The 13951-nt window shown below is 50.1% G+C and overlaps 4 non-coding genes across 4 annotated transcripts; all 4 read left to right on the forward strand.

Annotated features, from left to right (window-relative positions):
* Positions 1-1313: 1313 nt before the first annotated feature.
* trnam-cau (transfer RNA methionine (anticodon CAU)) lies at positions 1314-1385 on the forward strand. The gene has a single exon. It is a non-coding gene; the product is annotated as a tRNA-Met (tRNA).
* A 3209-nt stretch (positions 1386-4594) lies between these two features.
* trnam-cau (transfer RNA methionine (anticodon CAU)) lies at positions 4595-4666 on the forward strand. Its single transcript has one exon. It is a non-coding gene; the product is annotated as a tRNA-Met (tRNA).
* Positions 4667-7876: 3210 nt separating this feature from the next.
* trnam-cau (transfer RNA methionine (anticodon CAU)) lies at positions 7877-7948 on the forward strand. The gene has a single exon. It is a non-coding gene; the product is annotated as a tRNA-Met (tRNA).
* Positions 7949-11157: 3209 nt separating this feature from the next.
* Positions 11158-11229, forward strand: trnam-cau (transfer RNA methionine (anticodon CAU)). The gene has a single exon. It is a non-coding gene; the product is annotated as a tRNA-Met (tRNA).
* The last annotated feature ends 2722 nt before the right edge of the window (positions 11230-13951 follow it).

The raw sequence follows: 13951 nt of genomic DNA on the forward strand, positions 1-13951 counted from the left end.
TTTAGCAGCTTTCCCTTATAACTGCGCTCTGTTCTGCACCTCGCCTTCTCATCTGCTTCCGAAAAAAGGCTTGGACATAAATATTTCACAGTGATATACTGGCCCAATGTGCACAGTCGAGTTGATACACTTGTGGAGATCTGCGTGGTCTTCTCCTGTTCTCTGTATCCCATGGTGAGGAGGGTAATGCTTGTCACTGGCCGCTCGGGTGTCATAGAAAAATTTCAAAACAAAATGTTTGAATTGTCTGCCAGTGGAGAGAGCCCGGTTCCTGGGGACGTGACAAACAGCAGCAGGGAGACTGAATGAGAAGCAGCTGTTCGAGAAACTCTTTGCCGCTAGCAATTCTTAGAGCAATCTCAAATGTATTTCATAGTGAGCACGTCTCAGGTCACTCAAGCGGTGTGGGGCATCTATCGCGGGCCGGCTCTCTGGCTCGTTGGTCTAGGCGTATGATTCTCGCTTTGGGTGCCGTACTGTGATGAGTTGCGAGAGGTCCCGGGTTCAAATCCCGGACGAGCCCGAGGTTTTTCTAAAACTTGACTTGTGCAAAACTGCCTGATTAATTTTCTCAAAAAGCACCTTGGTGAAACGAGGTTGGCCTGTCTGGAGTACGGACAAGGCAGAAAACAGGGAAGTGAAATGGTTGGATGTCGTGTCGAACAGGTTGACGTGAGCTGTGCGGTGTTTGGGGAATGTCAGCAATGAAGGTAGATTGGAAAATTGGGACAGCTCTCCTCGGAGAACCGAAGTTTTCCAAGTCATGAGGGACCTAGAAACAGGAAATAATGTTGTGAAAATGTTCCCACACCTGAAAGGTCCACAACGATTCGGCAGAATTTTAAGGTCACCAGGAAAACAAGTAAAAATGACAGGAGGAAGAACGTTTTCGTACAGGGAGTGGTTAGTGTCAGTAAGTCCCTGTCGGACATTGACAAAGAGGAAGATTCAATGAACACAAAAGGGAATTCGGTGGTCACGTTCAGATGTGCAGATTTACGCTGAGAATGCGAGAGAATGAAACGAATAGACACACGTTGACTGAAGTATAGAACCAGCAGAGCGAAGGTGGGCCGCATGGCCTCCGTCTGCGCTGCGACACATGTGATTTCACACATTCAGTGTGAAATCACAGTTCGACCAACAGAATGTGGGAATTTAGTAAAAACGTTTCTATTTACACAGCCTCCGTACGTCTGCGAAACAGCATATCACACGACAGCAGCGGAGGTCTTTGACATCAGTCTCGAACGTGCGAGCCGCGTGCCAGATGAAAAGCTGAATCGCTCTGTGGACAGGGCTCAGAGCGTGGCAGCAGAGTGGCGCAGCGGGAGCGTGCTGGGCCCATAACCCAGAGGTCGATGGATCGAAACCATCCTCTGCTATTATTCAATGTCACCTCGAGCTGATTTCCTTTGGATCGGTGCTCTCTTCTGCCAGCTGCATACCCGAATGGCGTGAAGCATATCGATGCACTCGCCAAATCCACTCCACGCAAGGTGCGTGGTTTTAGAGGTCTCAGTGGCATTCTGTTGTTCGGCGGTTTTTATTCTGAACTGGATCGCAAAACCAGTTCTCTGCGATGCCAATCAGCTGGTCAAGTTGAAACAAATGTCTTGCGGTTTCGTCCATTCCCTGCAGTAATTCGCTACCCTGGTTCAGACGTGAATGACAAGCATGTCAAAAACCTCATCACGACTCAGACACAGTTCCCCCACGATTAGGACGGATCCCACCGATTGTGAATAACCTCAGAGAGAGAGAGACAGGCAATCGGCGTGGATTCGATGGGTTGAACGGCTTGTGTCTACGCGAGAATGGTGCTACGTGTTTATGGCGTCCCACTGCCTGTCTCTGGGACAGGGAGGCTGAGGGAGCAAAACTGGTTCATTTTTACCCGTCCCTTCCGTGTTGGACTGCCTGCAGTCCCTCAGCTCAGGGCCGTGGGGAGGACTCTCAGTGAGTGAAGGTTTCACTCGGATTCTCTTCATCTGGGACACTTGGGGCTCAGATGTTAACTGCTGCGCGGTAGCAACAAAGAAAGCGATGCCCACTTTGCTATAGACTTTCCGTAAGATTGCTGCGTGAAGACGATTTCTGAACACCAAGAAGGCTGCACAACAATGTGAATTTACCTGGGCGAAGAGTCCTCGGTGTCCATTTCTTTCTGTCCTTCCAGCACAGCATCTTTCCATCTCTCAGATAACAGACCTTTGGAGAAAGTTCACAATCAAAGTTGTTCATGTTCCCCGCATTAATGCAACTGACACCTCTCACCCCAAGGGTTTCAGAGAGTGAGAGAGAGAGAGAGAGAGACTCTACCCGCCCCCACCCTACACCCCGCCCCACCCCACCCCAGAACAACGTGCAAGTAGAAATAAATTGGTTTAATTATCGAGCAGTGGAGATAGTCCAGTTCCTGGGGATGAGACAAACATCATCGCCCCGGGGACAGAATGACAAGCAGAAGTTCTGGAAACGCTTTGCTGCTTGCAATTCTTGGAGCAATGTGGAATGTACTTCACACTGAGCAACTTTCAGCTGGCTCAGAGTCTCCAATGTACATTGCTGTGTTTGCCGCCAGCTCAGAGAGAGAGAACAATAGGAAGGACGTAGGAGTGAATAACGATCCGCGTGAGAGGGCGAATAGCTGCTCATGGAGACTGTTAGTGGCTAACAATACGTAGTCTGTCATAGCCGACGAGGTGATAACAAGGAGTCGTTTGTGTGGTAGGGGTCAAGGACATGGGGGAGTTCAGGCCCTAAAGTTCTGGAACTCGATATTGAAGACCGGAGGGCTGTAAGGTCTCCAAGTGGAAAATGAGTTGTTGTTCTTTCATCTGGAGCTAGAACACTGCTGCAAGCCTGAGACAGAGATGTTGGTCAGGGAACAGGGTGATGTGTTAAAGTGGCAGACAACCGCCAGGTCAGGGCCTTTTTCCTGCGGGCAGAACCGGGATGTTCTGCGAAGCAGTCACCCAGTTTATGCTTCATGCTACATTGGGGAAACGACACTGTGAGCAGCGAATGCAGTGGACTAGGTTGTGGCAAAAGTGCTGCTTCACCTGGGAGGTATGTTTGAGCCCTTGGATATTCAGGAGGGAGCCGGTAAATGGGCAGGTGTTGCACATTCGGCAGTTTCAGGCGAAAGCGACTTGGCACTATGGGAGGTGGGTGTGGGGTGTTGCGAGTGAAGGAAGAGTGGACCCGAAGTGTAACCCCGGCACAACGGGTGCGTGTTGGGACCATAACCCACTCTCTCCTATTCACTCAATGTCGTCTTTAGCAGCTTTCCCTTATAACTGCGCTCTGTTCTGCACCTCGCCTTCTCATCTGCTTCCGAAAAAAGGCTTGGACATAAATATTTCACAGTGATATACTGGCCCAATGTGCACAGTCGAGTTGATACACTTGTGGAGATCTGCGTGGTCTTCTCCTGTTCTCTGTATCCCATGGTGAGGAGGGTAATGCTTGTCACTGGCCGCTCGGGTGTCATAGAAAAATTTCAAAACAAAATGTTTGAATTGTCTGCCAGTGGAGAGAGCCCGGTTCCTGGGGACGTGACAAACAGCAGCAGGGAGACTGAATGAGAAGCAGCTGTTCGAGAAACTCTTTGCCGCTAGCAATTCTTAGAGCAATCTCAAATGTATTTCATAGTGAGCACGTCTCAGGTCACTCAAGCGGTGTGGGGCATCTATCGCGGGCCGGCTCTCTGGCTCGTTGGTCTAGGCGTATGATTCTCGCTTTGGGTGCCGTACTGTGATGAGTTGCGAGAGGTCCCGGGTTCAAATCCCGGACGAGCCCGAGGTTTTTCTAAAACTTGACTTGTGCAAAACTGCCTGATTAATTTTCTCAAAAAGCACCTTGGTGAAACGAGGTTGGCCTGTCTGGAGTACGGACAAGGCAGAAAACAGGGAAGTGAAATGGTTGGATGTCGTGTCGAACAGGTTGACGTGAGCTGTGCGGTGTTTGGGGAATGTCAGCAATGAAGGTAGATTGGAAAATTGGGACAGCTCTCCTCGGAGAACCGAAGTTTTCCAAGTCATGAGGGACCTAGAAACAGGAAATAATGTTGTGAAAATGTTCCCACACCTGAAAGGTCCACAACGATTCGGCAGAATTTTAAGGTCACCAGGAAAACAAGTAAAAATGACAGGAGGAAGAACGTTTTCGTACAGGGAGTGGTTAGTGTCAGTAAGTCCCTGTCGGACATTGACAAAGAGGAAGATTCAATGAACACAAAAGGGAATTCGGTGGTCACGTTCAGATGTGCAGATTTACGCTGAGAATGCGAGAGAATGAAACGAATAGACACACGTTGACTGAAGTATAGAACCAGCAGAGCGAAGGTGGGCCGCATGGCCTCCGTCTGCGCTGCGACACATGTGATTTCACACATTCAGTGTGAAATCACAGTTCGACCAACAGAATGTGGGAATTTAGTAAAAACGTTTCTATTTACACAGCCTCCGTACGTCTGCGAAACAGCATATCACACGACAGCAGCGGAGGTCTTTGACATCAGTCTCGAACGTGCGAGCCGCGTGCCAGATGAAAAGCTGAATCGCTCTGTGGACAGGGCTCAGAGCGTGGCAGCAGAGTGGCGCAGCGGGAGCGTGCTGGGCCCATAACCCAGAGGTCGATGGATCGAAACCATCCTCTGCTATTATTCAATGTCACCTCGAGCTGATTTCCTTTGGATCGGTGCTCTCTTCTGCCAGCTGCATACCCGAATGGCGTGAAGCATATCGATGCACTCGCCAAATCCACTCCACGCAAGGTGCGTGGTTTTAGAGGTCTCAGTGGCATTCTGTTGTTCGGCGGTTTTTATTCTGAACTGGATCGCAAAACCAGTTCTCTGCGATGCCAATCAGCTGGTCAAGTTGAAACAAATGTCTTGCGGTTTCGTCCATTCCCTGCAGTAATTCGCTACCCTGGTTCAGACGTGAATGACAAGCATGTCAAAAACCTCATCACGACTCAGACACAGTTCCCCCACGATTAGGACGGATCCCACCGATTGTGAATAACCTCAGAGAGAGAGAGACAGGCAATCGGCGTGGATTCGATGGGTTGAACGGCTTGTGTCTACGCGAGAATGGTGCTACGTGTTTATGGCGTCCCACTGCCTGTCTCTGGGACAGGGAGGCTGAGGGAGCAAAACTGGTTCATTTTTACCCGTCCCTTCCGTGTTGGACTGCCTGCAGTCCCTCAGCTCAGGGCCGTGGGGAGGACTCTCAGTGAGTGAAGGTTTCACTCGGATTCTCTTCATCTGGGACACTTGGGGCTCAGATGTTAACTGCTGCGCGGTAGCAACAAAGAAAGCGATGCCCACTTTGCTATAGACTTTCCGTAAGATTGCTGCGTGAAGACGATTTCTGAACACCAAGAAGGCTGCACAACAATGTGAATTTACCTGGGCGAAGAGTCCTCGGTGTCCATTTCTTTCTGTCCTTCCAGCACAGCATCTTTCCATCTCTCAGATAACAGACCTTTGGAGAAAGTTCACAATCAAAGTTGTTCATGTTCCCCGCATTAATGCAACTGACACCTCTCACCCCAAGGGTTTCAGAGAGTGAGAGAGAGAGAGAGAGAGACTCTACCCGCCCCCACCCTACACCCCGCCCCACCCCACCCCAGAACAACGTGCAAGTAGAAATAAATTGGTTTAATTATCGAGCAGTGGAGATAGTCCAGTTCCTGGGGATGAGACAAACATCATCGCCCCGGGGACAGAATGACAAGCAGAAGTTCTGGAAACGCTTTGCTGCTTGCAATTCTTGGAGCAATGTGGAATGTACTTCACACTGAGCAACTTTCAGCTGGCTCAGAGTCTCCAATGTACATTGCTGTGTTTGCCGCCAGCTCAGAGAGAGAGAACAATAGGAAGGACGTAGGAGTGAATAACGATCCGCGTGAGAGGGCGAATAGCTGCTCATGGAGACTGTTAGTGGCTAACAATACGTAGTCTGTCATAGCCGACGAGGTGATAACAAGGAGTCGTTTGTGTGGTAGGGGTCAAGGACATGGGGGAGTTCAGGCCCTAAAGTTCTGGAACTCGATATTGAAGACCGGAGGGCTGTAAGGTCTCCAAGTGGAAAATGAGTTGTTGTTCTTTCATCTGGAGCTAGAACACTGCTGCAAGCCTGAGACAGAGATGTTGGTCAGGGAACAGGGTGATGTGTTAAAGTGGCAGACAACCGCCAGGTCAGGGCCTTTTTCCTGCGGGCAGAACCGGGATGTTCTGCGAAGCAGTCACCCAGTTTATGCTTCATGCTACATTGGGGAAACGACACTGTGAGCAGCGAATGCAGTGGACTAGGTTGTGGCAAAAGTGCTGCTTCACCTGGGAGGTATGTTTGAGCCCTTGGATATTCAGGAGGGAGCCGGTAAATGGGCAGGTGTTGCACATTCGGCAGTTTCAGGCGAAAGCGACTTGGCACTATGGGAGGTGGGTGTGGGGTGTTGCGAGTGAAGGAAGAGTGGACCCGAAGTGTAACCCCCGGCACAACGGGTGCGTGTTGGGACCATAACCCACTCTCTCCTATTCACTCAATGTCGTCTTTAGCAGCTTTCCCTTATAACTGCGCTCTGTTCTGCACCTCGCCTTCTCATCTGCTTCCGAAAAAAGGCTTGGACATAAATATTTCACAGTGATATACTGGCCCAATGTGCACAGTCGAGTTGATACACTTGTGGAGATCTGCGTGGTCTTCTCCTGTTCTCTGTATCCCATGGTGAGGAGGGTAATGCTTGTCACTGGCCGCTCGGGTGTCATAGAAAAATTTCAAAACAAAATGTTTGAATTGTCTGCCAGTGGAGAGAGCCCGGTTCCTGGGGACGTGACAAACAGCAGCAGGGAGACTGAATGAGAAGCAGCTGTTCGAGAAACTCTTTGCCGCTAGCAATTCTTAGAGCAATCTCAAATGTATTTCATAGTGAGCACGTCTCAGGTCACTCAAGCGGTGTGGGGCATCTATCGCGGGCCGGCTCTCTGGCTCGTTGGTCTAGGCGTATGATTCTCGCTTTGGGTGCCGTACTGTGATGAGTTGCGAGAGGTCCCGGGTTCAAATCCCGGACGAGCCCGAGGTTTTTCTAAAACTTGACTTGTGCAAAACTGCCTGATTAATTTTCTCAAAAAGCACCTTGGTGAAACGAGGTTGGCCTGTCTGGAGTACGGACAAGGCAGAAAACAGGGAAGTGAAATGGTTGGATGTCGTGTCGAACAGGTTGACGTGAGCTGTGCGGTGTTTGGGGAATGTCAGCAATGAAGGTAGATTGGAAAATTGGGACAGCTCTCCTCGGAGAACCGAAGTTTTCCAAGTCATGAGGGACCTAGAAACAGGAAATAATGTTGTGAAAATGTTCCCACACCTGAAAGGTCCACAACGATTCGGCAGAATTTTAAGGTCACCAGGAAAACAAGTAAAAATGACAGGAGGAAGAACGTTTTCGTACAGGGAGTGGTTAGTGTCAGTAAGTCCCTGTCGGACATTGACAAAGAGGAAGATTCAATGAACACAAAAGGGAATTCGGTGGTCACGTTCAGATGTGCAGATTTACGCTGAGAATGCGAGAGAATGAAACGAATAGACACACGTTGACTGAAGTATAGAACCAGCAGAGCGAAGGTGGGCCGCATGGCCTCCGTCTGCGCTGCGACACATGTGATTTCACACATTCAGTGTGAAATCACAGTTCGACCAACAGAATGTGGGAATTTAGTAAAAACGTTTCTATTTACACAGCCTCCGTACGTCTGCGAAACAGCATATCACACGACAGCAGCGGAGGTCTTTGACATCAGTCTCGAACGTGCGAGCCGCGTGCCAGATGAAAAGCTGAATCGCTCTGTGGACAGGGCTCAGAGCGTGGCAGCAGAGTGGCGCAGCGGGAGCGTGCTGGGCCCATAACCCAGAGGTCGATGGATCGAAACCATCCTCTGCTATTATTCAATGTCACCTCGAGCTGATTTCCTTTGGATCGGTGCTCTCTTCTGCCAGCTGCATACCCGAATGGCGTGAAGCATATCGATGCACTCGCCAAATCCACTCCACGCAAGGTGCGTGGTTTTAGAGGTCTCAGTGGCATTCTGTTGTTCGGCGGTTTTTATTCTGAACTGGATCGCAAAACCAGTTCTCTGCGATGCCAATCAGCTGGTCAAGTTGAAACAAATGTCTTGCGGTTTCGTCCATTCCCTGCAGTAATTCGCTACCCTGGTTCAGACGTGAATGACAAGCATGTCAAAAACCTCATCACGACTCAGACACAGTTCCCCCACGATTAGGACGGATCCCACCGATTGTGAATAACCTCAGAGAGAGAGAGACAGGCAATCGGCGTGGATTCGATGGGTTGAACGGCTTGTGTCTACGCGAGAATGGTGCTACGTGTTTATGGCGTCCCACTGCCTGTCTCTGGGACAGGGAGGCTGAGGGAGCAAAACTGGTTCATTTTTACCCGTCCCTTCCGTGTTGGACTGCCTGCAGTCCCTCAGCTCAGGGCCGTGGGGAGGACTCTCAGTGAGTGAAGGTTTCACTCGGATTCTCTTCATCTGGGACACTTGGGGCTCAGATGTTAACTGCTGCGCGGTAGCAACAAAGAAAGCGATGCCCACTTTGCTATAGACTTTCCGTAAGATTGCTGCGTGAAGACGATTTCTGAACACCAAGAAGGCTGCACAACAATGTGAATTTACCTGGGCGAAGAGTCCTCGGTGTCCATTTCTTTCTGTCCTTCCAGCACAGCATCTTTCCATCTCTCAGATAACAGACCTTTGGAGAAAGTTCACAATCAAAGTTGTTCATGTTCCCCGCATTAATGCAACTGACACCTCTCACCCCAAGGGTTTCAGAGAGTGAGAGAGAGAGAGAGAGAGACTCTACCCGCCCCCACCCTACACCCCGCCCCACCCCACCCCAGAACAACGTGCAAGTAGAAATAAATTGGTTTAATTATCGAGCAGTGGAGATAGTCCAGTTCCTGGGGATGAGACAAACATCATCGCCCCGGGGACAGAATGACAAGCAGAAGTTCTGGAAACGCTTTGCTGCTTGCAATTCTTGGAGCAATGTGGAATGTACTTCACACTGAGCAACTTTCAGCTGGCTCAGAGTCTCCAATGTACATTGCTGTGTTTGCCGCCAGCTCAGAGAGAGAGAACAATAGGAAGGACGTAGGAGTGAATAACGATCCGCGTGAGAGGGCGAATAGCTGCTCATGGAGACTGTTAGTGGCTAACAATACGTAGTCTGTCATAGCCGACGAGGTGATAACAAGGAGTCGTTTGTGTGGTAGGGGTCAAGGACATGGGGGAGTTCAGGCCCTAAAGTTCTGGAACTCGATATTGAAGACCGGAGGGCTGTAAGGTCTCCAAGTGGAAAATGAGTTGTTGTTCTTTCATCTGGAGCTAGAACACTGCTGCAAGCCTGAGACAGAGATGTTGGTCAGGGAACAGGGTGATGTGTTAAAGTGGCAGACAACCGCCAGGTCAGGGCCTTTTTCCTGCGGGCAGAACCGGGATGTTCTGCGAAGCAGTCACCCAGTTTATGCTTCATGCTACATTGGGGAAACGACACTGTGAGCAGCGAATGCAGTGGACTAGGTTGTGGCAAAAGTGCTGCTTCACCTGGGAGGTATGTTTGAGCCCTTGGATATTCAGGAGGGAGCCGGTAAATGGGCAGGTGTTGCACATTCGGCAGTTTCAGGCGAAAGCGACTTGGCACTATGGGAGGTGGGTGTGGGGTGTTGCGAGTGAAGGAAGAGTGGACCCGAAGTGTAACCCCCGGCACAACGGGTGCGTGTTGGGACCATAACCCACTCTCTCCTATTCACTCAATGTCGTCTTTAGCAGCTTTCCCTTATAACTGCGCTCTGTTCTGCACCTCGCCTTCTCATCTGCTTCCGAAAAAAGGCTTGGACATAAATATTTCACAGTGATATACTGGCCCAATGTGCACAGTCGAGTTGATACACTTGTGGAGATCTGCGTGGTCTTCTCCTGTTCTCTGTATCCCATGGTGAGGAGGGTAATGCTTGTCACTGGCCGCTCGGGTGTCATAGAAAAATTTCAAAACAAAATGTTTGAATTGTCTGCCAGTGGAGAGAGCCCGGTTCCTGGGGACGTGACAAACAGCAGCAGGGAGACTGAATGAGAAGCAGCTGTTCGAGAAACTCTTTGCCGCTAGCAATTCTTAGAGCAATCTCAAATGTATTTCATAGTGAGCACGTCTCAGGTCACTCAAGCGGTGTGGGGCATCTATCGCGGGCCGGCTCTCTGGCTCGTTGGTCTAGGCGTATGATTCTCGCTTTGGGTGCCGTACTGTGATGAGTTGCGAGAGGTCCCGGTTCAAATCCCGGACGAGCCCGAGGTTTTTCTAAAACTTGACTTGTGCAAAACTGCCTGATTAATTTTCTCAAAAAGCACCTTGGTGAAACGAGGTTGGCCTGTCTGGAGTACGGACAAGGCAGAAAACAGGGAAGTGAAATGGTTGGATGTCGTGTCGAACAGGTTGACGTGAGCTGTGCGGTGTTTGGGGAATGTCAGCAATGAAGGTAGATTGGAAAATTGGGACAGCTCTCCTCGGAGAACCGAAGTTTTCCAAGTCATGAGGGACCTAGAAACAGGAAATAATGTTGTGAAAATGTTCCCACACCTGAAAGGTCCACAACGATTCGGCAGAATTTTAAGGTCACCAGGAAAACAAGTAAAAATGACAGGAGGAAGAACGTTTTCGTACAGGGAGTGGTTAGTGTCAGTAAGTCCCTGTCGGACATTGACAAAGAGGAAGATTCAATGAACACAAAAGGGAATTCGGTGGTCACGTTCAGATGTGCAGATTTACGCTGAGAATGCGAGAGAATGAAACGAATAGACACACGTTGACTGAAGTATAGAACCAGCAGAGCGAAGGTGGGCCGCATGGCCTCCGTCTGCGCTGCGACACATGTGATTTCACACATTCAGTGTGAAATCACAGTTCGACCAACAGAATGTGGGAATTTAGTAAAAACGTTTCTATTTACACAGCCTCCGTACGTCTGCGAAACAGCATATCACACGACAGCAGCGGAGGTCTTTGACATCAGTCTCGAACGTGCGAGCCGCGTGCCAGATGAAAAGCTGAATCGCTCTGTGGACAGGGCTCAGAGCGTGGCAGCAGAGTGGCGCAGCGGGAGCGTGCTGGGCCCATAACCCAGAGGTCGATGGATCGAAACCATCCTCTGCTATTATTCAATGTCACCTCGAGCTGATTTCCTTTGGATCGGTGCTCTCTTCTGCCAGCTGCATACCCGAATGGCGTGAAGCATATCGATGCACTCGCCAAATCCACTCCACGCAAGGTGCGTGGTTTTAGAGGTCTCAGTGGCATTCTGTTGTTCGGCGGTTTTTATTCTGAACTGGATCGCAAAACCAGTTCTCTGCGATGCCAATCAGCTGGTCAAGTTGAAACAAATGTCTTGCGGTTTCGTCCATTCCCTGCAGTAATTCGCTACCCTGGTTCAGACGTGAATGACAAGCATGTCAAAAACCTCATCACGACTCAGACACAGTTCCCCCACGATTAGGACGGATCCCACCGATTGTGAATAACCTCAGAGAGAGAGAGACAGGCAATCGGCGTGGATTCGATGGGTTGAACGGCTTGTGTCTACGCGAGAATGGTGCTACGTGTTTATGGCGTCCCACTGCCTGTCTCTGGGACAGGGAGGCTGAGGGAGCAAAACTGGTTCATTTTTACCCGTCCCTTCCGTGTTGGACTGCCTGCAGTCCCTCAGCTCAGGGCCGTGGGGAGGACTCTCAGTGAGTGAAGGTTTCACTCGGATTCTCTTCATCTGGGACACTTGGGGCTCAGATGTTAACTGCTGCGCGGTAGCAACAAAGAAAGCGATGCCCACTTTGCTATAGACTTTCCGTAAGATTGCTGCGTGAAGACGATTTCTGAACACCAAGAAGGCTGCACAACAATGTGAATTTACCTGGGCGAAGAGTCCTCGGTGTCCATTTCTTTCTGTCCTTCCAGCACAGCATCTTTCCATCTCTCAGATAACAGACCTTTGGAGAAAGTTCACAATCAAAGTTGTTCATGTTCCCCGCATTAATGCAACTGACACCTCTCACCCCAAGGGTTTCAGAGAGTGAGAGAGAGAGAGAGAGAGACTCTACCCGCCCCCACCCTACACCCCGCCCCACCCCACCCCAGAACAACGTGCAAGTAGAAATAAATTGGTTTAATTATCGAGCAGTGGAGATAGTCCAGTTCCTGGGGATGAGACAAACATCATCGCCCCGGGGACAGAATGACAAGCAGAAGTTCTGGAAACGCTTTGCTGCTTGCAATTCTTGGAGCAATGTGGAATGTACTTCACACTGAGCAACTTTCAGCTGGCTCAGAGTCTCCAATGTACATTGCTGTGTTTGCCGCCAGCTCAGAGAGAGAGAACAATAGGAAGGACGTAGGAGTGAATAACGATCCGCGTGAGAGGGCGAATAGCTGCTCATGGAGACTGTTAGTGGCTAACAATACGTAGTCTGTCATAGCCGACGAGGTGATAACAAGGAGTCGTTTGTGTGGTAGGGGTCAAGGACATGGGGGAGTTCAGGCCCTAAAGTTCTGGAACTCGATATTGAAGACCGGAGGGCTGTAAGGTCTCCAAGTGGAAAATGAGTTGTTGTTCTTTCATCTGGAGCTAGAACACCGCTGCAAGCCTGAGACAGAGATGTTGGTCAGGGAACAGGGTGATGTGTTAAAGTGGCAGACAACCGCCAGGTCAGGGCCTTTTTCCTGCGGGCAGAACCGGGATGTTCTGCGAAGCAGTCACCCAGTTTATGCTTCATGCTACATTGGGGAAACGACACTGTGAGCAGCGAATGCAGTGGACTAGGTTGTGGCAAAAGTGCTGCTTCACCTGGCAGGTATGTTTGAGCCCTTGGATATTCAGGAGGGAGCCGGTAAATGGGCAGGTGTTACACATTCGGCGGTTTCAGGCGAAAGCGACTTGGCACTATGGGAGGTGGGTGTGGGGTGTTGCGAGTGAAGGAAGAGTGGACCCGAAGTGTAACCCCCGGCACAACGGGTGCGTGTTGGGACCATAACCCACTCTCTCCTATTCACTCAATGTCGTCTTTAGCAGCTTTCCCTTATAACTGCGCTCTGTTCTGCACCTCGCCTTCTCATCTGCTTCCGAAAAAAGCTTGGACATAAATATTTCACAGTGATATACTAGCCCAATGTGCACAGTCGAGTTGATACACTTGTGGAGATCTGCGTGGTCTTCTCCTGTTCCCTGTATCCCATGGTGAGGAGGGTAATGCTTGTCACTGGCCGCTCGGGTGTCATAGAAAAGTTTCAAAACAAAATGTTTGAATTATCTGCCAGTGGAGAGAGCCCGGTTCCTGGGGTCGTGACAAACAGCAGCAGGGAGACTGAATGAGAAGCAGCTGTTCGAGAAACTCTTTGCCGCTAGCAATTCTTAGAGCAATCTCAAAGGTATTTCATAGTGAGCACGTCTCAGGTCACTCAAGCGGTGTGCGGCATCCGCTGTTGCCCGGCTCTCTGGCTCGTTGGTCTAGGCGTATGATTCTCGCTTTGGGTGCCGTACTGTGATGAGTTGCGAGAGGTCCCGCGTTCAAATCCCGGACGAGCCCGAGTTCTTTTAACGTGACCTGTGCAAAACTGCCTGATTAATTTTCTCAAAAAGCACCTTGGTGAAACGAGGTTGGCCTGTCTGGAGTACGGACAAGGCAGAAAACAGGGAAGTGAAATGGTTGGATGTCGTGTCGAACAGGTTGACGTGAGCTGTGCGGTGTTTGGGGAATGTCAGCAATGAAGGTAGATTGGAGAATTGGGACAGCTCTCCTCGGAGAACCGAAGTTTTCCAAGTCATGAGGGACCTAGAAACAGGAAATAATGTTGTGAAAATGTTCCCACACCTGAAAGGTCCACAACGA

Source organism: Hemiscyllium ocellatum, unplaced genomic scaffold, assembly GCF_020745735.1.
Source record: "Hemiscyllium ocellatum isolate sHemOce1 unplaced genomic scaffold, sHemOce1.pat.X.cur. scaffold_1613_pat_ctg1, whole genome shotgun sequence".
NCBI classification, from domain to species: Eukaryota; Metazoa; Chordata; class Chondrichthyes; order Orectolobiformes; family Hemiscylliidae; genus Hemiscyllium; species Hemiscyllium ocellatum.